The sequence below is a fragment of the Peromyscus maniculatus genome, chromosome X (assembly GCF_049852395.1).
Source record: "Peromyscus maniculatus bairdii isolate BWxNUB_F1_BW_parent chromosome X, HU_Pman_BW_mat_3.1, whole genome shotgun sequence".
Classification (NCBI taxonomy): domain Eukaryota; kingdom Metazoa; phylum Chordata; class Mammalia; order Rodentia; family Cricetidae; genus Peromyscus; species Peromyscus maniculatus.
Genome location: NC_134875.1, coordinates 35,060,977 through 35,088,967, shown reverse-complemented (window position 1 = coordinate 35,088,967; position 27,991 = coordinate 35,060,977).

Sequence of the window (27,991 nt, the reverse complement as noted above, 5' to 3'; positions counted from 1 at the left end):
AAAGTGTTTTTCTATATTTTCTGTCTAGATGCTTCATCACTCCAGGTTCTTTTTAAATGTGTGTGTGTGTGTGTGTGTGTGTGTGTGTGTGTGCATACATGTTCCTATATGCAGATATGTATGCATATGCATTAATACTAAAGACAACGTTGAGTGTTGTGGTGTGAATACCTACCATAGTCTCATATATTTGAATGCAGTTGGTGGAAATGTTTGGGTAGGATTAGGAGGTATGGCCTCATTGGAGGAAGTGTGTCACTGGAGGGTGGTTTTGAGGTTTCAAATCCCATACCATTCCTAATCAATATTCATTCTCTCTCTCTCTCTCTCTCTCTCTCTCTCTCTCTCTCTCTCTCTCTCTCTCTCTCTCTCTCTCTCTCTCTCTGCCTTGTACTTATGAATTAGAAGTAAATGCTCAGTTACTGCCCCAGAGCCATGCTTGCCTACCTGCTTTGATGCTTTCTACCATGATGGTTACAGGCTCTATTACCTTCTGAAACTGCGAGCTCCCAAATTAAATACTTTCTTTTATAAGCTGTCTTGGTCATAGAGTTTTGTCACAGCAGTAGAAAACTAAAGCAGGTGTCACATTGAGAAATATCCCCCAAGTAATGTAGACTGGCTGGCCAGCAATTTCCAGCATTTTCCTGTCTTATCCTTGGTGCTGGTATTATTATATGTATGCAAGCCCCAGCTCTAGTTTTCTTTTGAAGTCTACTTCATCAGTTATGAGCATCACTATGCTACCAATATCAATGATTTCCATTGCTATGTACTTTTGATATCTTGATTTTGATATCGCCTGATGATATTCTTCTATGATCATATCCATTTGGGTTCTAAGTGCTGCCTGTGTTTGGGTGTCCTCTAGATTTGGAAGATTCTTAGCTATCACTTTATTAAATAGGTTGAATGAATTTAAAACTTCTTAGAGATTTTGCTCATCTTCATCTATCTATCTATCTATCTATCTATCTATCTATCTATCTATCTATCTATCTATCTACCTACCTATGTATTTATCTATCATCTATCTCTGTATATTGTGTGTGTGTGTGTGTGTGTGTGTGTGTGTAGAGCTTTGCTCTACTTGGTCTTATTTGCCTTCTGCTGTGTTTTCTTATTGAACTGGGTGATTATTTCCAGAATATCTGCATGGTGCTTTTCAGCATCTCAGTTTCTTTGCTAAATTGTTGTTCTCTGTATTTAAAATTTTCCTCCAAGTTGCTGATTATTTCATCCTCTTTGGTAAATTTCTTGTCTATGTCCTGAATTTATTTAGTAACTTTCATGTCTATATCTTGAATTGACTTCTGTATCTGTTTGAGTGCTGTATGGAATTGTTGATCCCTTTTAAAGTAGGAATCTGAAATGTTTATCTTGCATCTCAGCTATCTCCTTATCTTTCTTTTCCAGTATTGAGAAGTTGTCACTTTATAGAGGTGTCATAGTGGAATGCTGTCTCATGGCTTTTTTTTGTATATATTTGTTGTGTTATGCGCATCTGTTGGGATGCATGTGTCCTCTGATTTTTAGTTTTTCAGTGGGAAAGCCAGCTGCAGTAACAACTGTGATAGTTTGGCAGCAGTTTTAGTGTTAGCTACTTAACTTTTTATTCCCTATTGAGTTCAGAGACAGCAGCAGTAGGATACTCTGGTTGGAGAAATCATAGTTTACAGCCTTTTAAATAGGGCTAAAGGTATCAATGTCTAAGTTAGTAAGTGAGGAGGGAGAAGAAGTAAAGTACGGATGAGAAGGAAAGTATATAGATTAGAAGAATGCAAAACAGCAGAGAAAATATTCGGTATTAGCTTTAGAGAACAACAAGGACAGATAAGAACTTTTTTTCTGAACAAGATACAGTTTAATATCCAACAACTGAACTTATAAAATGCTAAAGTGTACGTACTAAAACAACTTAAAATGTAAGTATACATTTATGTAATAAAAATCATAAATGTACCACATACTATCCTAACTCTACTATTACCTCAATGGGTGTTTTGAAGGAAAAGATCTACTTTTCTGGGTAAAGATTTTAATGAAGAGTTTATGAACCCTTCCACTTTAAAGGCCCATCCTACACTCTGCCCAATGCTCTAGATATTTTGTTATCCAGAACAAATACATGTGTGTGCACATCCCCTACACACACACACACACACACACACACACACACACACCCCTCTGCCACTTTCATAATGCTTTTTTTTTTTTTTTAGCTCCAGCCACCTGTCACTTCTGTTTATTGCCAGCTGTGCTTCTAGTCAGTAAGCTGAAATGTCTCCAGCTGAGCACTTTCCTATACACCAAGGTATCTTTCTTGCCGGCCTCCCCACCGTAGCTGATCTTTCTTTCTCCTGAGCACCCATAGCACATTGTCCTTATCTCTCTTGGAATGTTGGACATGACTTATTGTCACCCAAATGTCTGTTTTGCTCTGCAGAGCATGGACTAGATAGAACAAGCCATGAATCTTAAGTATGTTTGAATTCTGGTCCACTGACTTTACTCCCGTGATCAGGACATGTTCAGTGAATGAATGAATGACTACAGTATGGAGAATTTATCTTACAACTGCAAGTGGAGAGCTGAGCTCTTCTTGAAGTGGCAACATACTTGTATGGGCTTGGAATTTATATTTTTTATATCATGCTGACCCCTGTGAGGTATTAGTGGAATGTAGATGCAACTAACCATCTTATTAAATAAGAAACACAGAAACAATGTAAAAGAGAAAGCTGAGAGGTCAGAGCTCAGAGCTAAAATCTCACCCTTCTGCCTGCGGTGTCCCAGCTTCCCGAAAGAGGGCTACTTCCTGTCTGTACGTCTTTTATATAGTATTATTGTTCTGCCTTCTCATTGGTTGTAAACCCAAACACGTGACTGCCTCGTCACTGTCTGAATGTACAGCCCCCTAGGTCTTAAAGGCATATGTCTCCAATGCTGGCTGTATCCCTGAACACACAGAGATCTATGGGATTAAAGGCGTGTGCCACCACTGCCACACTCTGTCTATGGCTCTAATAGCTCTGACCCCCGGGCGACTTTATTTATTAACATACAATCAAAATCACATTTCAGTACAATTAGAATACCACCACACTTCCCCTTTTCTATTTTAATTAAAAAAAAGCAAAAGGTTATGACTAACAAAAGAAAAACTATATACAAAAGTACAATAACTATATACAATATATACAAGTAATAAATACCTAACCAGGTATTTGACAAATCAGAGAAATAATTCCATTATCTATCCTATTTTGGTAAATCTAGGATGTATCTAATGCACTTTCTATCCTAATTAATTTTCAACTATAACTAACTAATCTTCAACCATAACTAACTAATCTTCAACTCCCTCAGAGACCCAAGAAGGGAATAATATTAGCTAACAAAAATAAAAACAGGAAGTGCATGCAAGCAACTTCCAAAAAATTTGTGAGTTGACAGAAACAGCCAGCTGCCTGGGCAGTCACCTGAGGTTTCTCCGCAGTGTTGGGGCATCATCTTCAGCCTATAGGCTTAGTGTATCTGACAGACTCATTTGTGATGTAGGATGTACACAAGGTCAACAGTTCAACCTCACATTGGGTGAGAGCAGTCCATGTACCAGAAACACCTGAATTCCACTAGTGTCCTGTCATGATTCAGGATTTTAAATTCTGGAAATTGTTGACAGTTTTTTAATTCAGCTGTTCATTCTTCTTGGCTGTGTATATATGGCTTCATCTCAGCAATGGAACTGTTGAAAGTTGCAAAGGAAGAATGATTGAACAGAGACAGAAAGGAAACATAGAAAGTAATATCACTGATGATGTATTTAAGCATTGCTCTGTGGGTACTGAGTAAAAAAAAATGAGGCAACCAGGGATATAGCCATGTTGGAAGAACCAGTGTACTATTAAACACCTTCCTCACCACAGGATTTCCATCACAACCCTTTGTTCTAACACTGTGTCCTTTACTTCCCCCAAGTGTTAGGCTTTTGTAAGTTTGTGAGTACCTTATAAAAAACTATGCATAGAAAACATTTTTCCTTTACTATTGTCCTCACTTTGGATGTGTTATCCACATTTGCAGTGCAAGTTCTCTGTCCTCTGTGAAGATGGCCATGAGAAAAGACTACCTATTTTGTGATATCTTCTGACTCATTGTCTGTATTACCACGTTACAGGGTAAATACAGAAATGTGATTTTTTTTTGGGGGGGGTGATTATTCTCCATCCAATACCTACAAGGAATATACTTGTAGTTGAACAAATTGGGTTGGCTACTCAGTTCAGTAAGGGAGAATCAACTTAAAAAGGAAAATTAAACCAGAAGTTAAATATCTTAAAGATTTCGTTCCATCAGCCCATCTCCCTGAAGTGACTGGGCTTAAACTCCACTGGGGAATGAGCATATAATTCTGCATGTCTGTAAGAAATGATTTCTCAAGAACCAAATTATGGAGTTCACTGAAGTTATGTAAATTTCCTTCATAGTTTCTTTCACAAAATTCAAGGATAAAAAAATTTCTTATTGATGCAATAATATACATGCATAGCATTTCACAACGTAACATGTGTTTTCAATCCATTATTTTATACTCAGAATAATCTTTATTTCAATCTTTGGAGGTATAAACAGAATGTGGTAGGATTCACTAAACACTTTTCAGTGCATCATCATCCACCTCTTCAACACTGAAGTCTCCCTGCTCCCTTTCAACTGTGCCCTTTCTATTCAACGTGGCTTTAACTATATTACTTCATCAGAATCTCACTGTCTTCATGGGAACTTTTTACTTCTGCTGAAAATTGAATGTTTTTATGACTATTCCTGCCTGCAGGAGCCATTAGTAATCGAGCAATTAGCCGTTGCTCAATGGGTCATGTCTACCTTGAACCACTATGCTCTTGACTGTAAATATAAAAAAGTGGTAGGATGGCTATGAAACTAATGGGTCCAGCTGATGATAACCAAGGTCCGGAAGAAAAAGCAGCTGATTCTGAGTAATAGTAGAACCTGATGGCCTTGTCATTTATTGGTTGCTAAATGTGTCAGTCTTGACTCTGGGGGAAGTCAGAGCTTGCTGCATATAGATATGATGACCCTGGCTGGTGTAAACATATGGACTTGACAATGTGGTTTTGGGTAGAAGGTCTCTGTTGAAACTTCACTATCTTATTCCATCACCTACCACACAGAACCCTTATAGGATTCTTCTGAGGCAAAGCCCAAGTTGGTTCCTGCTTTAATTGGGTTCTTGTTTTTCCTATGTGGCCTCTGCAGATCTACTATTGTTCTCATTGTTCAGCCTGTCTGAGTTTTCCCCTCTTCTTATGCCCAAGTGTTGACCTGCCCTCTTATAGCAGCTCACTGGCCACAGTCTCAACAGTGGTGGGTAGTATAGCCATAGACCCTGGTAGTCAAATCCCAATTGCAGCTCTGTAGAAGGATCTATTGTCATGTCTCTCCCACAGGACCAAGACAAGACCCAAGAGTGTCAAAATGGCTGCATGAGCCCAGCAGTAACTTGAGTAGTGGGTGGGCAAAGGTGATGTTAGGAGAGGGTATGGGGCAGGTTGAGACGCTATCTTAAATGGGGCAGTTTATGGCCCACAGGTGTGAAAGGCAGCATCTGTGGCCAGAGAAGCAAACACTATCTTTTGGAGAACACAGAGGCCAAGTAATAGTCCAGGAAGGGAGTAGATTAGCAGTCTTAGTTTTACCCAGAGACCAGGAGGGCAGCAATACTGAGGAAGCCTGGGATATGGAACCCTCAGAGTAGGAGGAGGGTTGGGATCTGGCAGTAATGGACAAGACCTGGTTTACATGTCTATAATTTCTCCATGTTTAGCTTCTTTTTATGTCTGGATCTGGTCCACTTCCTTCTGTATTGCATCTGGACAACTACTACATCCTGATTCAGCTCAACAGTGATCTACAATCATGAAACCCCACTTCCATAAGGTCTCGGTCCAGTTTCCCCAGAGGTGAAGAGTAAGGGCTGTCTCCCAGAAGGCCACTGTACACGGCCTCTGCCTGTATATTATCCTGTTTTTTGGCTTGGGCCTGGGCTTTGGTTTGGGTCTGGGTTTGAACCCAGGTTTTAGCTTAAGCCTTGGCCTGGGCCTGGATATGGGCCTGTACATCAGATTGGGCCTCCTTGGATACAATGCACCAGGAGTCAACTAACGATGTTGCCGTGGGGGCAGTTCTGTGGGATCTATCTTGGATGAGAACCTTGGGCAGATCTCAGATGTAAGGAGTAAGAAATCAAAGGAGAGCCCTCCACCACCAAATGTGAAGTGGAAAGCAACTGTAGGAGATGGGAAGTGGGAAATGAGTTCACAGGATGGTACACAGAGGTAGGGATGCTGGGATTTTCTTAAGCAGCCTCTGTAGAGGTGCCAGGTATAGGTCTTACCCAGTGTTGATCTCAGATGGGGAATTGGTGGGTGGGATCTCCACCAACGTAAGGCTGGATGTGCTGGAATAAATGCACACTTCACTAAACACTTTTGCAGTTTTGAGGGAATATCTGCTGCTCTCTACGAACCCATGTTTAATAAGAGCAGAGATTCTCAGTGCTGAGAGATTCTTATGAGCCCACACATGAATGTCAGTGGGAAGTTGGTGTTCAGCAGAAGCCTGGCAGAAAAAGGAAAGGAAGGCTCAAGGAAAATCAAAACTGCTCTGCCTCATTTTGGTTTATAACTTCTAAAAGTGCAAAGATTCTTAGAAAGTTGATTCACCATGTGATGAACTAGTTCAGGAGCATTTAGTGGAAAGAATATGCAGCAGTTTGAGGAAACAACCAGCTTTACTGTAGAGTTTGTCATTGACGCAAACATATTCTGCCAAAGTCTAGAGATTAACAACCAGCTCCAGTGACTGATCCCTTCATCCTCAAAGGAGAAATTTATCAATGGTATTGACTGGGAGACTTACTGGGAACCATAGAGAAACATCACTATGGAAATGATCATGCAGCAAAATGTAATCCTGCAGAAAAAAAAAGTTAGGGTAGGTAGTATTAACAGTAGGAAGGTGCTCATCTATTATTCTCTTAGTTCTGTCTCATTGCTTCTCTTGAGGGTAGAGTATGGATGCTGCTACTAGCTTTGAATTAGGTTATTTTGTCTATGATGAACTCTTCCCAAAGTTTATCTTATTCTTCACTCTAGCAGTCAGGAAATATGAGTATGACAATTGGGAGGATGTTCATGAAGATGCTGGAGATGAGGCAGTGAAAGAAGGAGCAGAAGATGGGCAAGGTAACCATCAGACCACAGAAACCTGAGAAAATCCAGCAGGACAGCAATAGCCCAGGTATCTGTGTATTGCTTTGTGTGTTACTCAGTCTTCTTGCATTTGTTTGTTGCTTGGAGCTTTATTACTTATTAAATTCAAGTAAATTAAGAAAAATCTTTAAATTTGGAACAAAATTCAATTTAATCTAGATTATTTCCAGGTGTAAAACAAATCACACTGTGTTCCAAAACATATATCGGAGCTACTCATTGGTTCTTCAGAGGTTGTTTTAGGCTATAAAAATGGTAAATACTATTGACTGAGCACCTCTATCAGTGTTCTCTAAAAATCGCAAACACTATAGACTGAGCACCTACACCAATATGTATTTAGCATAAATGGCTGGTGTAGGCACTAGTTGGGTCTCTTGTACTAGTCCCAGGTTGCACCTCAAATGATTCTTAAGACAGTGGCTCTTAAGAGTACCCTCAAAGAGCAAAAATGTTGGAATTTTAAGTAGAACCACATTTAATGGGTGATGAGTATGACTTTAGTTTGAATATGATGTTTGTGTTTTATGTTAGTCAAACAATAGAAAGAGTCATAGTATATTTTAAATTAAGCATTTTAGTATACAAAATAATGGATTTCATTTTGATATTTTCATACATGTGTGTCCTCATATTTTTCTTATATTCTGCCCCCTCCTCAATCACTCTCTCTTGCTGGTCACGTTCCTCCTCTAAATAGTTGTTTTTGTAGGATTTTGAGGGTCCTCCACACTGGACATAGTGGTGGCACTAATTTATGTCCCCAGAATCGATGTTGTAAGGCCTCTTTGTTCTCAACATTCTCCCCAGCATTTGTTCTTTTGAGGGTAGCTGTTTTCATTGGGGGAGGGGGTAAGATAAAATCTCAATGTAGTTTTGATTTGCACTTTCCTATTGACTGAGGATATTATACTTACAGGCCATTTGCATTTCTTCTTACAAGAAATTTCCTTCCCATTCATCTGCCAACTCATTTATTGGATGGTTTGTGTGGTTATATGTGTATCACAGTATTTGAGTCATTTACATATTCTAAATATGAATCACATTTCAGGTGTTTAGCTAGCAAAGATTTTCTCTCATTCTGTGGTCTATTTTACATTCTTTAGTTTCCTTTGCAGTTCAGAAATTTTTAATTTTTTGCAGTCCCAGTCTTTTCAGTATTATTTCCTGAGCTATGTGAGTTTGTTTAGGAATGTCCTTGCATATGGTTATATCTTGAAATATTTTCCTCTTGCAATTTAAAAGTTCCAGACCTTAGACTATGGCTTTTGATAAGTTTGGAACTGATTTCATATAGGGTATGAAACAAGGGTCTGCATTCATTCATTTATATGTGGATATCCAGTTTTGTAGCACCCATTTTTTCAGTCTCCCCAAAGTCAACCCAGTGTTTGGCTATGGGCCTGCATCTGTTTCCATCAGTTGCTGAATGAAGCCTCTCTGATGACAATTGGGCTAGGCACCAATCTGGTCACAGGAGATGGCCAATTCAGGCTACATATCCACTATCACTAGGAGTCTTAGCTAGGTGATCCTTATAGACTCCTTGTGCCAGGTTTTTACCCGACCCTAAAATACTCCTACTTCTCAATAGTCTTTTTCAGTACTCTCCCCCTTAACTACTTCCCAACCTGATCTTTCATGTTCCCATTACCATTCACTCTCAGTCCACTCAAGAAATCTCTTCTATTTCCCCTTCCCAGGGAGATCCACGCGTCCCCTCTTGAGCCCTTGTTACCTAGTCTCTCTTTGTCTGTGGATTGTAGCATAGTTATCATTTATTTTAAAGCTAATGTCCACTTATGAGTGAGTACATTCCATGTTTGTCTTTCTTGGTCTGGGTTACCTCACTCAGGATGATTTTTTTTTCTAATTCCATCCATTTGCTTTAAATTTCCTTGTGTCCTTGGTATTAACAGCTGAGTGATATTCCGTTGTGTAAATCTTTATCCATTCCTCGGTTAAGGGGCATGTAGGTTGTTTCCAGGTTCTGGCTATTACAAATAATGCTGCTATGAACATAGTTGAGCAAGTGTCCTTGTGGTATGACTGAGCATCCTTTGGTTATATTCGTAAGAGTGAGGTAGATCAGTCTTGTGTTAAATTGATTCCCAGTTTTTTGAGAAACCACCACACTGACTTCCAAAGTGGCTTTACAGGTTTGCACTCCCACCAGCAATGGAGGAGTGGTCCCCTTACTCCACATCCTTTCCAATATAAGCTGTCCTCAGTGTTTTTGATCTTAGCCGTTCTGACAGGTATAAGACAGTATCTCAGAGTCGTTTTGATTTGCATTTCCCTGATGATTAAGGATGTTGGGCAATTCCTTAAATGTCTTTTCACTATTTGAGATTCTTCTGTTGAGAATTCTCTCTTTAGAACTGTACCCCATTTTTTAATTGGATTATTTAGTATTTTGTTGCCTAGTTTCTTGAGTTCTTTATATATTTTGGAGATCAGCTCTCTGTCAGATGTGGGGTTGGTGAAGATCTTTTCTCATTTTGTAGGCTGTCATTTTGTCCTGTTGATGGTGTCTTTTGCCTTAAAGAAACTTTTCAATTTCATCAGGTCCAATTTATTAATTGTAAAACTTAGTGTCTGTGCTATTGGTGTTTTGTTCAGGAAGTAGTCTTCTGTGCCAATGCATTCAAGAGTATTTCCCACTTTCCCTTTTATGAGGTTTAGTGTATCTGGATTTAGGTCAAAGTCTTTGATCCACTTGGACTTGAATTTTGTGTAGGGTGATAGATATGGATCTATTCGCATTCTTCTACATGCCGACATCCAATTAGACCATCACCATTTGTTGAAGAGCCTTTCTTCCTTCCTTCCTTCCTTCCTTCCTTCCTTCCTTCCTTCCTTCCTTCCTTCCTTCCTTCCTTCCTTCCTTCCTTCCTCCCTTCTTTCTTTCCTTTCTTTCTTCCTTCCTTCCTTCTTCTCTCCCTCCTCCCTCCCTCTATCCCTCCCTCCTTCCTTCTTTCCTTCTTTCTTCCTTCCTTTCTTCCATCCTTCCTTTCTTCATTTCTTTCTTCTTTGTCTTTCCTTCCTTCTTTCCTTCCTTCCTTCCTCCCTCCCTCTCTCTCTTTCTCTCTTTCTTTCCTCCTTTCTTTCTTTCTTTCTTTCTTTCGACATGGTTTCTCTGTGAAGCTTTGGAGCCTGTCCTGGAACTTGCTCTGTAAACCAGACTGGTCTTGAACTCACAGAGATCCTCCTACCTCTGCCTCCTGGGTGCTGGGATTAAAGGTGTTCTCCACCACTGCCCTATGAAGATGCTTTCTTTTATTTTTTTCATTGTATAACTTTGGCTTCTTTGTCAAAAATTGGATGTGGATTTGCATCTAAGTCTTTGATTCAATTCCACGGATATACCTGTCTGTTTTTATGCTAATATCATGTGACTTTTATTACAATAGCTATGTAGTAGAGCTTGAAATCAAGGATGGTGATACCTCTGCAAGTTCTTTTATTGTACAGAATTGTTTTAGCCATTCTGTTTATTTTTAATATGAAGTTGAGTATTCCTTCAAGGTCTGTAAAGAATTGTGTTGGGATTTTAATGGGGATTGCATTTAATCTGTAGATTGATCTTGATAAATGGCCATTTTTACTATGGTAATCCTACCAATCTATGAGCATGGGAGATCTTTCCATCTTCCAATTTATTTTTTCAAGACTTGAATTTTTGTCATATAGGTTTTGAACTTGCTTGGTTGCTGTTACCCCAAGATATTTTATATTATTTGAAGATATTGTAAAGAGCATTAATTCTCTGATTTCTTTCTCAGCCTGTTTATCATTTGTATATAGGAAGGTTATTGTTTTTTTAATTTAATCTTGTATCCAGCCACTTGACTAAAGATATTTATCAGCTGTAGGAGTTCCCTTGTAGAGTTTTTGGGGTTGCTTATGTATACTATCATATCATCTATGAATAATCATACTTTGACTTCTTCCTTTCCAATTTGTATTCCCTTGATTTCCTTTAGTTGTCTTGTTGATCTAACTAGAACTTCAAGTACTATATTGAATAGGTATGGAGAGAGTAAACAAACATGTCTTGTTCCTGCTTTTAGTGAAATTGCTTTGAGTTTCTCTTCATTTAATTTGTTGTTGGCAATTGGCTTGCTATATTGCTTTTTATCATGATTAGGTATGTTCCTTGTATTTCTGATCTCTCCAAGACTTTTATCATAAAGGAATGTTGACTTTTGTCAAAGGCTTTTTCAGCATCTAATGATATGATCATGTATTTTTTTTTTTTACTTTCAGTTTGTTTATATTGTGGATTACATTGACAGATTTTCATATGTTGAATCATCCTTGCATCTCTGGGATGAAGCCTACGTGGTCATGGTGGATGATTTTTTTTGATATGTTCTTGGATTCAGTTTGCCAGTGTTTTATTGAGTATTTTTGCACCAATGTTCATGAGTAAAATTGGTCTGTAATTCTTTGTTGAGTTTTTGTGTGGTTTGGGTATCAGGGTGACTGTAGCCTCATAGAAAGAATTTGGCAATTTTCCTTCAATTTCTATTTTGTGGATAATTTGATGAGTATTTTATTAGCTCTTCTTTGAAAATTTGGTAGAATTCTACACTGAAACCATCTGACCCTTGGCTTTTTTTGGTTGGGAGACTATTAATGACCACTTCTATTGCCTTAGGGGTTATAGGTCTATTTAAATTGTTTATCTGATCTTGACTTAACTTTGTTAAGTGAAATCTATCAAGAAATTTGTCCATTTCTTTTAGATTTTCCAATTTTGTGGAATACAGGTTTTTGAAGTATGACCTAATGATTCTCTGGATTTCCTCAGAGTCTGTTGTTATGTACCCCTTTCCAGTTCTCTCTTTTTTTATGTGGATATGGTCTCTCTGCCTTTTGGTTAGTTTGTATAACAGTTTATCAATTTTGTTGATTTTCTTGAAGAACCAACGCTTTGTTTCACTGATTCTTTATATTGTTCTGTTTGTTTCTATTTTATTGATTTCAGGCCCCAGTTTGATTATTTCCTGTTATCTACTCCTCTTAAGTGTGTTTGCTACTTTTTCTTCTGGAGCTTTCAGGTGTGCTGTTAAGTCACTAATGTGAGATTTCTCCAAATTCTTTATGTGGGCGCTTGATGCTATGAAGTTTCCTCTTAGCACTGATTTCATTTTGTCCCATTAGTGTGTGTATGTTCTGCATCCATTTTCATTGAATTCTTGGAAATCTTAAACTTATTTCCTTATTTCTTCCTTGACCCAATGGTAACTTAGCAGAGAGTTGTTCAGTTCCCTTGAGTTCATAGGCTTTCTGTAGTTTCTGTTGTTGAAATCCAGCTTTAGTTCATGGTGGTCTGCTAAGATACAAGGGGTTATTTCATTTTTTTGTATTTGTTGAGACTTGCTTTGTGTCAATTTTGGAAAAGTACACAGTCAGTTTTGGAGAAAGTTCCATGTGTTGCAGCACCTATTTTTGAAGAGGTTGTCTTTTCTATGGTGAATATTTTGGGTAACTTTATTGAAAATCACATGGCTATAGTTCTTTTTTCCTACAAGCCTATTTTGTGCTGTTTTTGTTACCATGTCTTTGTAGTATAATTTGATTTCTCACATTATGATACTTCCAGTAACAGGCTCTTTTGGCTCTTTTGTACTTCCATGTGAATGTGTGAATTTTAGGATTTTTTTCTTCAGTTCTGTGAAGAACACCATTGGGGATTGCATTGAGTCTACAGATCGGTTACATAATACAGTCTCAGTTAGGCTGATAGATGAGAATGGAACATCACTCTATATTACAGTGTTTGCTTAAGTTTATTTCTTCAGTCTTTTGTAGTTTTAATTGTAGATATGGTTCACCTGCTTGTTTAGGTTTATTTCTACTTTTGTTATTTTTGTTTGAGGCTATTATGAATGAAATTATTTTCTTAATCAATTTTCAGCAAGTTTGTTTACTAGCATATAAAAACCTAACTGATTTGGCTATATTGACTTCATATCCTGATACTTTTCTGAATGTATACATCAGGAGTAACAGAATTCTTGTATACTCTTTGAGGGATCTTTTATTCATATAATCATGTCTTCTAAAAATACAGATAATTTAACTTTTTCCTTTGCTATTTGCAATTGTGTTATTATAATTAAATTGGTAAAGAAACCTCAAGGGACAAATAGCCAAATGAATGGAAACACATGAACTATGAACCAATAGCTGAGGAGCCCCCAACTGGATCAGGCCCTCTGGATAAGTGAGACAGTTGATTAGCTTGAACTGTTTAGGAGGCATCCAGGCAGTGGGACTGGGACCTGTCCTCAGTGCATGAGCTGGCTGTTTGGAACCTGGGGCCTATGCAGGGACACTTAGCTCAGCCTGGGAGGAGGGGGACTGGACCTGCCTGGACTGAATCTTCCAGATTGAACTCAATCCCCAGGGGAGTCTTTGCCCTGGAGGAGATGGGAATGGGGGTTGGGCTGGGGAAAAGGTGGCGGTGGGGGGGGGAGGACAAGGGAATCCATGGCTGATATGTAAAATTAAATTAAATTATAAAATAAAATAAAAAAAGGAACCCTAAGGTATATTTTGGCTTTAAGCATATTTAATGAGCCAGCATTTATTATTTGTTTTTTTCCCATTTTCACAGCTATGTATTTCATGACAGCCTGCTTTTCACATTGCAGATCTGGAAACCAAGAGTCTGGGAGTTTTCTTTTAATGCCAGAATGAGCTTTCAAGAAATATCACCACACACACACACACACACACACACACACACACACACACACACACACACAGATCTTTCTAGTGTTTGTCAAGAGGGAGACAAGTTGGTGTGATCACATGATCAAAATCTATAAAAACCCTGATATTCAGTTATACAAGTTACAACTTATAAGAGGAAAATGTGTTTTCTATTAGTTCAGATTTACCACACAGTTGCATAGCTTACATGTCCACAAGTATAATTTCTTACTGCTTTACATTTAGAAAATCACTGATCTTGATTAATGTATAATTGTTCTTTTTTATCATTTGATTCTTCAGTTAGGAAGAGTGAACAGAAGAAGGAGAATGAAGAAGGAATATGTAGTGTTTACTGTTTTTTAAGGTTTTCATTTCTTGGAAGGCCATGAAAATTTTAATATTGACATCATTCCAAAGTTCATCACATCCAAAATGGTATCCAAAGACAACTGCCTTTTCTCTTATTTGTTATAAATATACGTGACCTTGTTTGGCACTGTTAAAAATAATTTCAATTAATATAGATATTTTATTTAAATAATTGTTATACAAATATCCCTTTTACCCATTTAACCAACCTTTTTCAATGAAATGTAAACGTATTTTAAATCATTTTGCCATTATTCAAAATACATAGAAATACCACATTTAAAATGAGGTTTCTGATAAGAGAGATGGGGAAGGCCTTGCTAACTGAGCTAATCATTGCATTAGTGACTAATCACCTGTATTTACTAGCCATTTGAAATATGGCTGGTCTGATTTCATATGTGCTGTAGTTGTAAAAAGTATAGTAAGTTAATATACTGTAGACATGCTAAAATAATAGTAAATGTAATAAAATGCAGCACTTCAATGTTACCCGTTTCCTTTTATTTCTTCAGATGGCTGCTGGAAGAGTTATATTTCTACATGAGAGTTGCATTAGATGCCTACTGCACAGTGTTACTCTAGTAAATAGTTTTGAAGGAATTGTTATAGGTGTCCAGGCTATCTGGAAACCATACAGTGCTGCTAAGACTGATGGAGTCTTTAACTTAGTCCTCGTAGTAGCATTATAATATTTTCTGGGATTTCTTGGCCTCTATTCAAGACGTACTGAATCAGCCACTCTTGAGCTGTGGGCTAGTCTCCCATGTTTTGAGCAACTCCCCAGTGGATTTTGTGCACATTAAAGCTTGAGATTCTGGTTTAGAGTCAGAGGAGAATCATCTGAAACTCACCTAAGTAGGACCAGCTTTACTTCACTGGCCTGACACTATGAAAAGCAGACTGGGATGGCAAGGGCTGGAATGGGCAGCAGTCCCATTGGGACCAAGATAGGCCAGGCCTGTGGAAAAATACATACGTTTCCAAAAGGGTATAGATGTGACATCACATAAATCAAATCTAAGGAAACAAACTATCCCTGTAGACTGACAATGGATACATGTAGAGAGACTGAAATGCATACCTAGCAATATAACAGAGAGGAAGGTGTATATTTATAAAGCAAAATTATGAATATATACATGTATCTAGTAGTACTCTCTATAACTTAAAAATACTACCAAGGAGGGAACTGTTCTTCCTAGACTGTGGGGTAGATCTTAGAGGAGTCTAAGTATCTTAAAACCTACCATGTGTCATTTTGAAGACTCATTTGTCATTGGAGAATATAAACCATGAAATAAAACATATTGTATTGGTTAAAATAAGGAAAGATCTTAAACTGAACTATTGTTTTGAATGCAGTTACATGTCTGTTGACCAAACAAAATATCTAATCGGTACCCCTTTCTCTTCCTAACTGTGTGTCATGGCTTATTTCTTGAGCACAGTAGCTCCATTCTGAAAGTGACTGATTTTGCAATATTTTTGGCTACTTACCTGTAGATGTGATGGTCTTATTAAATAAGAAACACAGAGCCAAATGCAGAGTTAAAAGCCCAAGATGTCAGAGCAGTAGCTAAGAGCTTAACTTAAAGCTGCCTTCTTATCCTTCGCTGCTGTCCTTCCCTGAGAGAGACCTACTTCCTGTGTGTCTGTCTTTTTATTGACTTTCTGTTCTCCTTTTTCATTGGTTGTAAACCCAACCACATGACCTCCTTGTCACTGACCGTCTATACATACCTCCAGGTCTTCTATAATTGGTATTGAGATTAAAAGCATGTGTCTCCATGCTGGTGGTGTCCTTGAACACACAGAGATCTGCCTGTCATGTGATTGGGATTAAGGGCGTGTGCTACCACTGCCAGACTTCTGCTATGGCTTGCTATTAGCTCTGATCACCAGGTAACTTTATTTATTAACATACAAATAAATTACCATACTTACCTTTTGGGAGGAGGGATGGTTGCAGGGAGGGGGGGAAGGCTGGGGAAGAGCATGAGGAGGGAAGAGAGGGGGATCTGTGGTTGGTATGTAAAATGAATAAAAATTTTCTTAATTAAAAAAAAAAGATTTACCTAATCTGAAGCTGGTCTAGAGTATCCATGGAAACTTGTGTCACTTCTGTTCACTCAGCTGTACTGTCTTCCACCACTTGTCTCCCTTTCCTTTGATCCCCACACACTAATGCAGACTATGTAACCTCAATATCAAGACTGACACAGAGGCTGTTAGTATGGCCAGGCACACTTGTAGAAGACCATTTCTGTGCAATGCAACCTTTGAAAAATATTTTGAGGGATGAAGAGAGAAAGTGGTAAAGTGCTTGTCATGTAAGGATGAGGACCTGAGTTGAATCCACAGCATCCACATAAAGAGTTGGGTGTGGTGGCATGAAGTTTTAATGTCAGCTCTGGGGAGGTGGAGACTTGGGACTCATTGATCAGCCAGCCTAACCTGCTTGGCCAGCTCCAGGTAGTAAGAGATCCTGTCTCAAAATGACAACAAAAACAGCAGCAAAACAAAAAACAAACAGAAACAAGTTGTATGGTGTCTGAAGAATGATATCCAAGGTTGACCTCTGGTTTTCATATGAAGATACACACAATGAGAGAGAGAGAGAGAGAGAGAGAGAGAGAGAGAGAGAGAGAGAGAGAGAGAGAGAGAGAGAGAGAGAGAGCTTTTTGTTACTGTGACAACCTTCATTTACGGATTGTCAATATCCTATTTCACTTTATCTTCCCATGTAACAGCCTGAGATGGACTATAGAACGGTTTTGTTATATTTGTTTGTCACATCCTAAACCTTCAAGAATTTACAAAGATGCTGAAACTCTATCAGAGTGCATCTTTGAACATTACAAATGTAACTTAACCTCTTCATTCTGGAGCAGAGTTTAGTTAATTACTCAATAACAATGGAAATTTATCCCAAAGAATCACCCAGCATAAGACAAAACAGAGACATGTGACAGCTTACCTACCAGCACTACCCAGGCAAAAGACATCTATTTAAATGAAATGGTCACTGTAGGATTAAAAATGGAATAAAACCAATTGAAAATATAGCGTTGTGAAAAAGCAAATATATGGTATTAGAAAAATAGACATTTTGTGTGCAAATGTGAATTGAAACATGTGTTTACTTACATCTTATTCTATTATCATGAAAATCAAGTAGCTGTTGGCTTAAGTGAGGAGTTCCTCTCAGAATATAAAGGCACAATAAAATGTCTTAGAGTTGCATTTCTGTTCAAGCAAAGTAGGCCCATGGTAACAGAGGCCACTATCCTTTTTTCTCTCTAGGAAAATGGACTAGGTTTACTGTCCAGGCATGTATAACAGCTCTCCCTAACCTAATGCTGGCCTTGAAGGATGGAGTTAGGGGGAGGGCATGAGTCAGAAGACATCACTAACTTCTAGTCAACCTGGGTGAAACTCCAGGGACGGCTGCACTTTGGACATCAAGCCATTTGAGGAACTGGCTGCAAAGGTGCCCACATCTTAACCGCTAGTCTGGGAGTTCTTGGTAGAGGTGGCGACACCAAAGAGAAAGACTACAGCAGGATGGGCAGGGAGAGGTCACAGTGTGCTCGTGGTGAGCAGCCCTCTTATACTGGCTGTTCTCTTCCTACTACCCCCTTTTAGCCTTTCTGCTTCCTTGAGGATGTGAGGAGGTGTTTCAATGGGGATATAGGGGCTCCCATCCTAGTATGTGTAGGACAGTGTAGCTCTAGAATTGAGAGTGGGGGAGCCTGGTATCCATTACTGAGACCTCCATGGGGCAAAAAGTTCGTTTCTAGGCGGTTGTGTTACAATTTGCTAGTGAACCCAACATTCAAACGATGCCTTTTAAATTATGTTTGTAGGATAACATTGAATCATACCTGTGTGGGTGTAAAATATCTTGTACCTGATTTGTGATAATAGCAGTGACTTTCTTTATCAGAGTAGTTTTTTTTTTAATATTTACTGTGGTATGATTTTTTCTAGATGATAGTTGAGAAACTAAACTATAGTGCCAGATATGACAACAGTAATATAACTTTGAAAATCTTTTTTTTTAACTTTTAAAAATATTTACTTTTAAAATTTTTGGAGGGTTTGTTCACCTGTTTGTATGTGTATAGTCCAGGGTTTCACGTGGAGGGGGGTTCTTCTTTAGTTATTCTCCACGTTAAATTTTGAGGCAGTGGCTCTATGATCTTTTAGTGCATTGCTTTAGATAGATTGGTTGGCCAGTGAGGTCTGGAGATGTGCCTGGTTCTGCTTCCCCAGCACTGGGGTTATAGCTATGTACTTTAATGTGAATGCTGAGGATGTATATTTAAATAACTACAGAATTTCAAAAGACATTGCTAGATTCATATGTATCATACTGCTATTACTAATATTTTATAAAAAGTTTCAATAAAGTTTTGTACATTTATAAATATATTTACATATGTAATTTGAGGTTTTCAAAAATAACTGTGCCGTGGACATTGGAAAACAGTATCACAATTTTCCTTTTGGATTGTACAGAATTTTAATAATCATGTTGTTAGAGAAATTACAGACTTAATTTTTCTATTTGTATAGAAATAATATACTAAATTGAACACATAGTCTTATCAACATTAGCTTGATTATAAAAATTATTCTATCAATAAGTAAAAAAGGATTACATCTTCTTAACAACATGGAAAAAGGAAACTGAGCTACATACCAATTTATATAGTGGTTCGTTCTGTATAGTGAAATTAATGGTGATTGTTTTGTTGTTTCTTTTTTAAAAAGATGTCTTTCATTTGTGTGTGTGTGTGTGTGTGTGTGTGTTTGAGAGATAGATAGATAGATAGATAGATAGATAGAGAGTCAGCATTATCTAAAGGAACATAGATGTTAGAATGAACATTACACACACACACACACACACACACACACACACACACACACACACACATGGGATTTATTAGAGTGACTTTATAGGCTGTGGTCTGAGTAGTCAAACAATGGCTGTCGCCTGACAGAAAAGCTAAAGGACCCAGTAGTTGTTCAGTTCAACTGAATGCCTCAGTAGTTCCAATCTAATGCTGAAGTCCCAGGCAATTCCCAGGGAGCTCCTGGTCTTCAGTGTATGTTAGAATCCAAAGAAAAAGGTACTAATACCAGTGAAGGAGTGCCTCAGGAATAGGATAGATGAACTTGCCAGTGAAGATGAAAGCAAGCAGGCAAAGGCTTCATCCTTTCTTGTCCTTTTATGTAGGGTGCCACCAGCAGGTGTGGCTCAGATTTAGGGTAGATATTCTGACTTCATATGACCCAGATTTAGGCATGGTATTCTCACCTCAAATGATCCAATCAAGAGAATGCATCACAGGCATGCCTGGCTGCTTAGGTTTTAGTTTATTCAAGATGTAGTCAAGTTGATGACCTAGATTAGCTGCTAGAGCATATGACTATGAGTGTATGCCATGTGTACACATCTTTTGAAGAGGCCAGAAGATGGCATCAGATCCTCAGTAGTTGGAGTCAGAGTCAATTGTGAGCGGCCCTATGTGAGTTCAAGTCTTCTGGAAGAGTAGAAAGCACTCTTTACTGCTGGGCTATGTCTCCAATCCCCTAATTGCTGTCAGCCTCCTATCCCTTCAGCCTCCTAAGCGCTAGTATCTACAAGCATGCTCTACCAATCTTGGCTTTAAGAGCAATTTTTGTTTTCTTATACCAGGCCCTGTATCTTACTAATTCTGAATTTTTAGAAAGGTAACTAAATCTGTTGTTGTTTCTATGTTTCAAAAGATATATTATGCAGCAGTTCTCAACTCAGAATGGGTTTATGTCTTAGTCAACCTGTATAATCTAAAAATTATGAGTCAAATTTGTGTTTAAGAGACCTAACATAATGGATACCATAGGTTAGTCATGCAGTGCAAGTACAGAATATCTCTTGTTTTACTACTAAGATCACACTACTGACTGGTAGTTGTGGATCACTGCCATCACTCAGCAAGGAGAACATGTTACTGCACCTCACTAGCTCAGAAGGTCAAAACTCAAAATTAAAAGAATGATTTCCAGTGAATATTAATCACTTTTGAAAAAAGTTCAAATATCCTAAATCAAACCATGCTAAGTAGGCAACAGTCAGTAATGGTACAAGCATCATAGGGTCATTGTAAAGTCTTCCATCCTCCGGGAAGCTCATATTAGGAATAGCTGATTGTTCTGTCTCCTAACTCACTCGACTGTATCAATTAATATGTTACAGGCTAATGACAGAGATGTTTACCTTATAATTGCCCTTCTGCCAAAGACGACTAGTATTGTATCTGTAGTTTGTTTGGATTTATTGCTCATTGCTTTAAGGGAGAACACACAATTTGTGTTTGTTTTAGAATAAACAAGTTCAGAAAGTAGGGGTAATTCTGATAGGTAGTTCAAAATAAATCTTGCCTATAGAGAAGAGATCATAACTAGTTTATAGTTATATCTGCTAAAGAAGTGGTAGATACTTACTTGCCAAAGAGGAAGAAGTTTAGGGATTAATGGCCTCATTTTAAAAGACTTTGTCTAGTGTTCATTTCTCATGGATACAGAGTGCTCTTGTTATGGTAGATATTGCATGAAGTTGTTTTGTCTATTGGGAGAATGAAATGGTCTAGCTGTGAATGCCAGCCTAGTATTCCATGGCAAGAGCTGTTTGTCCTTCTTGTTCCACCCCCAATATGCACTCCTTTCTCCTAGTCAGTCTGTGAGTTTGCTGTAGCCAATATAGCTGTACCTACTAATCCATCTCTGGGAAGGTCTGGCCCAAGCTGCTACATTCAGGTATTTAAAAAATTCTGGCTGATCGATCAGGAACCAGGATGAAAGGCTGGTCTCCAGTACTAGACACTGAATTCATGGTCACTTACTTCCCTGGTTAAATGAGTTTAGGTTGTCAAGGTTCCAATAATGTTGTATGTACAAGAAGCAGGGATGTCTCCACTTCAGATTAAAGGTGAAAACATATCAGTTCTAGTCCTGGTCCTTCGTTAAGTAATATAACTTTGGCCAAATCATGAAATTCCTTTTATGCCTTAGTTTCTCAATTGAAAAAAGAATGGGCTCAGACTAGATATCATCCCTGAAATTTGAGCACAGCATGAATTTTCTTTTGCATCATATCTACTTTTATAAAAAGTGCTAAAGAGATTGTGGCTGCATGACAGTATATTGATGGATGATGTCATTCTGAATGCTGTGAATATGTGTTGCTCTGATTGTTTGATAAATAAAGCTGTTTGATCAATGGTGAGGCAGATTAAGGTTAGGTGAGACATTCTAAAGAGAGAGAGGAAGAAAGAAAGAGAAAGCAGAGGAGACGCTGCTAGGCACCGCCAGGAGAAGTAAGATGTAAAGATACCGGTAAGCCACAAGCCATGTGGAAAAGTATAGATTTATAAAAATGGGTTAGTTTAAGACATAAGAACTAGCTAGCAAGAAGCCTGCCATGGCCATAGTTTAAAAATAATATAAGCCTGTGTATGTTTATTTGGGTCTGAGTGACTGTGGATTGGGCAGGACACAGGAAAACTTTCAACTACATTATACAGGGTAAGAATGATTAAACAAATGGTATTATAGGTGAGCTGTTTAAAACTAAAATCAGCTGAAACTGTACTGTCACATTATGGACTAAGGAATTAAATGCTAATGTTCAGGGGTCACCCCAAAACAAAATATAACATAGAATTTTGCTGGATGCATAAGAGAAAAAATATTGCAGTTGGAATGAAGGTATAACTGTAGAGGATTAATATCTAAAATATATAAAGACTACAGAAAGATAAATATCAAGAATCCAAACAACCCAATCAACAAATGGGTACTGATATAAACAGTTTTCAAAGGATGAAGTACAAACGGCAAAACAATATGAAAAATATTCAACATGGATAGCAACTACAGTAATGCAAATAAAAACTACATTGAGCCTTCCTTTTACCCCATTCAGAGTGGTGGTCATTAATAGAGCATGTGTGGAAAGGGGAATCATTATTCACTGCTGATGGGAATGTCAATTAGTCCAGCCACAGTGGAGATCAGTATGGAGGTTTCAAAACATGAAAAATAGATCTACCATATGACTTAACTATACCATTCATGGATATTCATTCAAGGTCCTCTATAACTCAATATTATCTCAGAGATACTTGCAAATAGATGTTTGCTGTAGCATTATTCACAACAGCTATGCTATGGAGCCAACCTAGGTGTTTATCAGAAGAAGATGGGTAAAAAAAAAATGTGATACATATATACAATGGAATCTCTATTAAGCCACAAAGAAAAATGAAGCTGTGTCACTTGGAAGAAAATGGATGCAACTGAAGATATTCATAGTAAGTGAATTAAGTCAGGCTCAGAAAGACAAATATTGTATGTTTTCTTTCATTTGTGGAGCCTAGATTTTATATAAATACATAAAGTGTGTACATGTGACATGAAAGTAAAAATGAAACTATTTAGGGGAGTGAAGTGGACTAGCAGGAGTGGATGAGTGAGAACAAAGGAGGGAGGAAGAGTTATGGAGGAAACGTGGTCAAAGTATACAATGTACCTGTATGAAGATGTCCTTACGAAAGCCATTACTGTGTATGATGAATATGCACTAGTAAAAAGCATGAAATAGAAATCATTGTTAGATTTTTGCAACATAAAAATTCAAAATGACACACTGAGAAACATTAAGTCAAGTAAAAGTAGGATACCGTTTTCATCACATGGTTAATATTGTAAATACAATGTTATCTCTCTCCATCTACTTATCTCACTGAATTGACTGAAGGCAGAGTATAGACCCTGGCAGCGAGGCAATATCTAATCCTATGTGGAGAAAAAGCTCAGTTTTTTTCAGAAGAAAATTACAATGTTTTCTGAAAGACCAAGAAATTACTTGATAGCATCACTCCAATAATTTAAAGATAAGGAAAAATATTATTGATACAACAATATGCACATATAACATTTCACAATCTGCTGTTTACACACCATTATTTTTATTTTAGTCTGAAAGCAACCTTGTGGTGACAAGTTAATCATTTCCCTAACTTTATGGGTGATAAAACTGAGGTCTATACATAAGTAATCTCCCCCATAACACATCAGAGAATAGTTGCTAAGGCTACTTCTAGTCGCATATTATAAGTCTACCTTGAATTTGCAGCCTTTGTGGGAACATTTTGGATTTGAGATTTTCTCCATTGTGTTATAGATTTAAAACAATGAATTATCATATCACCATGTTTCAGTTTTGAAATGACACCAGAGGGAGAAGAAAAATATTGAAATTTGTTTATGTCAATGAAAGGAAAATATTCCCTGCTTAAGTTGATAGGATTTAATGGTATTATCTTTCCTAAACATAAGATATGAGATCTTTTACTTGGTATGCTTTTCAAAAGCTAATTTTAGTGTTACAATTTTTGTAGGATGATATAAAATAGAAGTGGATTTCTTCCTCTATCTCAGACTCAGATTTTGAGTATTCATTATGCCTCAAATTAACAAAAGTCTTGATGTGTTGCTTCACAACCACCCTAGCCACCTTTACCATGTAATGTCCATTACAGTTACCTCTTTTGCGAACACTCTGCCTTTAATTTCTTTTTAAAATTATTTCTTTTCCCACTCTTTGGAAGTGTGAACTGCATTGGGCAGAATCCATTAACTACCTTCTAGGGTATAACATTTACTACCTCTTCAACTATTCTGACAGCATTCTTTTTTTTCTAGGTAACTTTAACCATATTTAATCATCTGAATTCTTATTGTCTTTGTCATGGTGGGACTTTTTGCTACTACTAAAGACTGAGCCATACAACACTTTAAAAATTACATCCCATCCATCCATCTATCTATCCATCCATCCATCCATCCGTCCATCCGTCTGTCTGTCTGTCTGTCTGTCTATCTACCTACCTACCTACCTACCTACCTACCTACCTACCTACCTACCTACCTACCTACCTACTGTGTGTGTTTGTGTGGGTGTCCATGCATGGAGGTCAGAGGACAATTTGAGGGAGTCAATTTTATCTTTCTACTGTATGTGTTGTAGGGATTGAACTTAGATCATCTGACTTGGTTGCCAGAGCCCTAACCTGCTGAACCATCTTACTGGCCCCGCACACTTTTATGGCTATTTCTGCTTGCACTAGCCTTTACCATGTAGAGATTGTCAAATGATTGGCTGTAATCATGTCCCAGATTTATGTCCATGATATACGGATATGCTCTTGCCAATGAATGAAAATTTAAAAAAATACAAAGGCAAGACTGGTGTGAACCAAAAGTGTTTCACTGGTAACCAAGGTATGAATGTAGTAGTGTTAGCTTCTACAAATCTCAATCATTTATTGAATGCCAGGCACATAAATCTTTCCTTTTGAACAAAGTAACCTATTGCTTGATGTATGGCAATGTGAGGACCTGGAGACGTCAATTTAGCAAATGGGTTTCTTTCATTGGTTACTGACTATACTAATATTGACATTGTATTTTCAACAAATCAGCTTTGAGCTTGCTGTGCAAAGAGGAGAGGAAATGGCTCTTTGCTGATTATTCCCAATCCACCTCCTGTCACCTGCCACACAGTATCTTCACTGCCTGTTCCAGATCTTCTCAGATAAGGATGGAGTGCTGGCACCTGAGATCATTGCCCCTACTCTTTCTGCGGTACTCTTCAAGTACCAAAATAGACCCTTAGCTGTCATATTCTCTCCAGACCCCTTACTACCCTTTAGCCCCCACTGTCCAGTTTTCCCTCAGAGGCCGCCAGCTTATCAGCCAGTGTATTTATTGACTGTGGAAACTGCCACTTTCATATTTGTCATTTCCCTGAATGAATCACATTCACTTGGGTAGCCCTTCTATATCTGTAAGGGTTTGAGATAGGAAGGAAGCACAAGGGTCAGAATGGCCAGCTAGACCTGGTGGGAGTTGATTGGGGTGGCTGGAAGTGGTATGGGAAGGGCCCAGGTTCTTGTACTGTCATTAGTAAGAAGCCATTGGTGACATGGGCAACTAAATCACAGATTGTGATGTCTAGGCTGGAGTATAGTTACCAAGCACCATGTTCCTTTTACTCACCTAACCACAGTAGTACACAAACTTAACAACAACACTTCTCCACACTAGAGCCCAGCTGGAGGCCATCAGCTCATCACCTACCTATGTGGAGGTTCCTCTGTGCAGTACAAAATCTTAAGAACAGTTTGCTCCTCTGATGCACTCAGTACTGAATTGTCAGTATTCTGTTTGACGTCCCTCCCATGTCTCTGATAGACTGACATGGAATACAGAATAGGCTTTGTTACACTGTATTTATTTGTAATACACTAAATAAAGATCAAGAAAGCTACAAAGGAGCTGAAAATCTGTCAGAATGTGTCTAGGTGGTCAGCCCCGAAAACATACATACAAGTATTATTATATAGACTGAACAGGTTGTATTTATGCACTTAGGAATATGTATGTCTATGCATATACATATATGCATGTAACAACAACTAATAAATAAATAGGACATGAATTTGAAAGATAGAAAGGAGGGATATATGTGAAGGTTTGAAGGGGGAATGGGAAGGTGGAAATGATATAATTATATTATAATATCAAAAATAAAAGAAAATTTAAAATGTAACAAATTTTATTTGAAAAGGCGGCTTTTGGGGCTGGAGAGTTGGCTCAGTGGTTAACAGCATGTGTTACTGTTGTAGAGGACCTGAGTTCAGTTCCTGGCACTCATGTCTGGAGACTCACAGCAGCCTGTTAATCCAACTCTAGGGGATCCCTCTGGCCTCTGTGGTCACTTGTACTCAATGCATATAATCATACATAGACACACATGTCTAAACATTATTTTTTAAAAATAGTAAAACACAGCTTTGTCAACTACAGAATAAATTGTCAATGGAGTGTTCTCAGTGTGAGAAGTACCTAAAGGGTGAGTGAAGTGCATGATCTAACTTATGAGGTGTACCTGGTAAAGGACATTGATTCAAACTGAGGTTTTCTCAATGGAAAAGAAAAGGGAATAAAATCTAGCCAACTGAAAACTTAATGTTATCAAAAAGACAAAAGCAATGGTTCCAGGAAAACAAATATTTCATATAGAAAATGGAAAATGTATCATACGGTCAGTTGCATTTTGTCCCACTGCTGTTAGCAAAACCAAGCAGCGATTGGTTATGTGAGAAGTTGCTAAGAATGCAAAGGCACATTAGATGTCCAGGACTGCATGTCTCTTCAAGGAAAAACAGCCAATGACAAAGACACCTATCTTTTTGTGTCTCTAGGAAAACGGACTAGGGACTAGACATCGAAAGGATGTTTGATGGGCTTGAGGAATGTCGTAAAGAAGAGGGCATGACAAAGATTTAGTTAACTTTTAGTGAACCTGTATGATACTCTAAAATGGTCTACCTTTTAGAAAGTAAGCCCATTGAGGAATGCTCTGTAGATGGCCACATTTTAACCCCTACTCTGGGCGTTCATATTGGAAACAGTGCCAGCAAAGTAAAAAGTATATGAGGATGGTAAAGAAGAAGGCAGGCTACGTCCATCACAGTGATCCACCACTTTTAGGGGTTCTCTCTTTTTGTAGGTGGGGTTAGAATCTCTCTAGGAAGGTAGGGTCTTTCAATCCCAGTAACCTTCAATGAGTGTGGCTCTCGGGATGAGAGAAGCTGATTTCTAATATTGATTCTTCCATGGATAGAAAGGTCATTTCTCAGTGGCTGTGACAGAATATCTGATGGAAACAATTTAAGGTGAGGATATATTGCCTTTGTTTCTATTTCAGAGGTTTCAGTTTATGGTCACTTGTCTCTGTCTTCATGGGGCTGACTGTAAGGCAGAACAGGAAGGCAGCATGAGCATATGGCAGGAACAGTTCACATTCTGGTGGACAGGAAACAAAGGCAGAGGTACAGACAAGTGCTATGGACAAAATATTCCATGGAAAACAACCCCGTGGCAAATTTTCTTCATATAGACCCTGACCTCCAAACTTTCCGAAACCAGCCAAAACAGTGGACCAAGTATATAACACATGTGCTTGTGAAGGACATTTCTCATTCAATCTGTAACACTCCACCCCAGCCAAAGTTTGTGGCCTTCTCAGAGTGAAAAATGGAGACCTGAAATATTTAACAACCCCATCATTTCCCAAATATTCAAGTTCAGGTTCCACCAAGTCTCAAGGCAAATGCTTAGCTGTTAGTCCTTTGAAAAACTAGAAACAGTTAACATACTTGTACAATGGCAGAGATTAAATATTTTCATTTTAAAAAAGAGGAATGGGAAGCCAGGTGGTGGTAGTGTATGCGTTTAGTCCCAACATTCGGGAGGGAGAGGCAGGTGAATCTATTTGAGTTCAAGGTTATCCTGGTCTACAAAGTGAGTTGCAGGACAGGCAGGGCTGTTAGGGAAATCTTGTCTTGAAAACCTCCTGCATCTCCCAAAGAGGAACAGGAGACCAGCAAGAAAGCAAAGAACCAAAGCAAGGCCACAATACATCAGGCAAAAGAGGAAATCCTGTGGCTCCATGCCAGGTATTGGGGGCATGT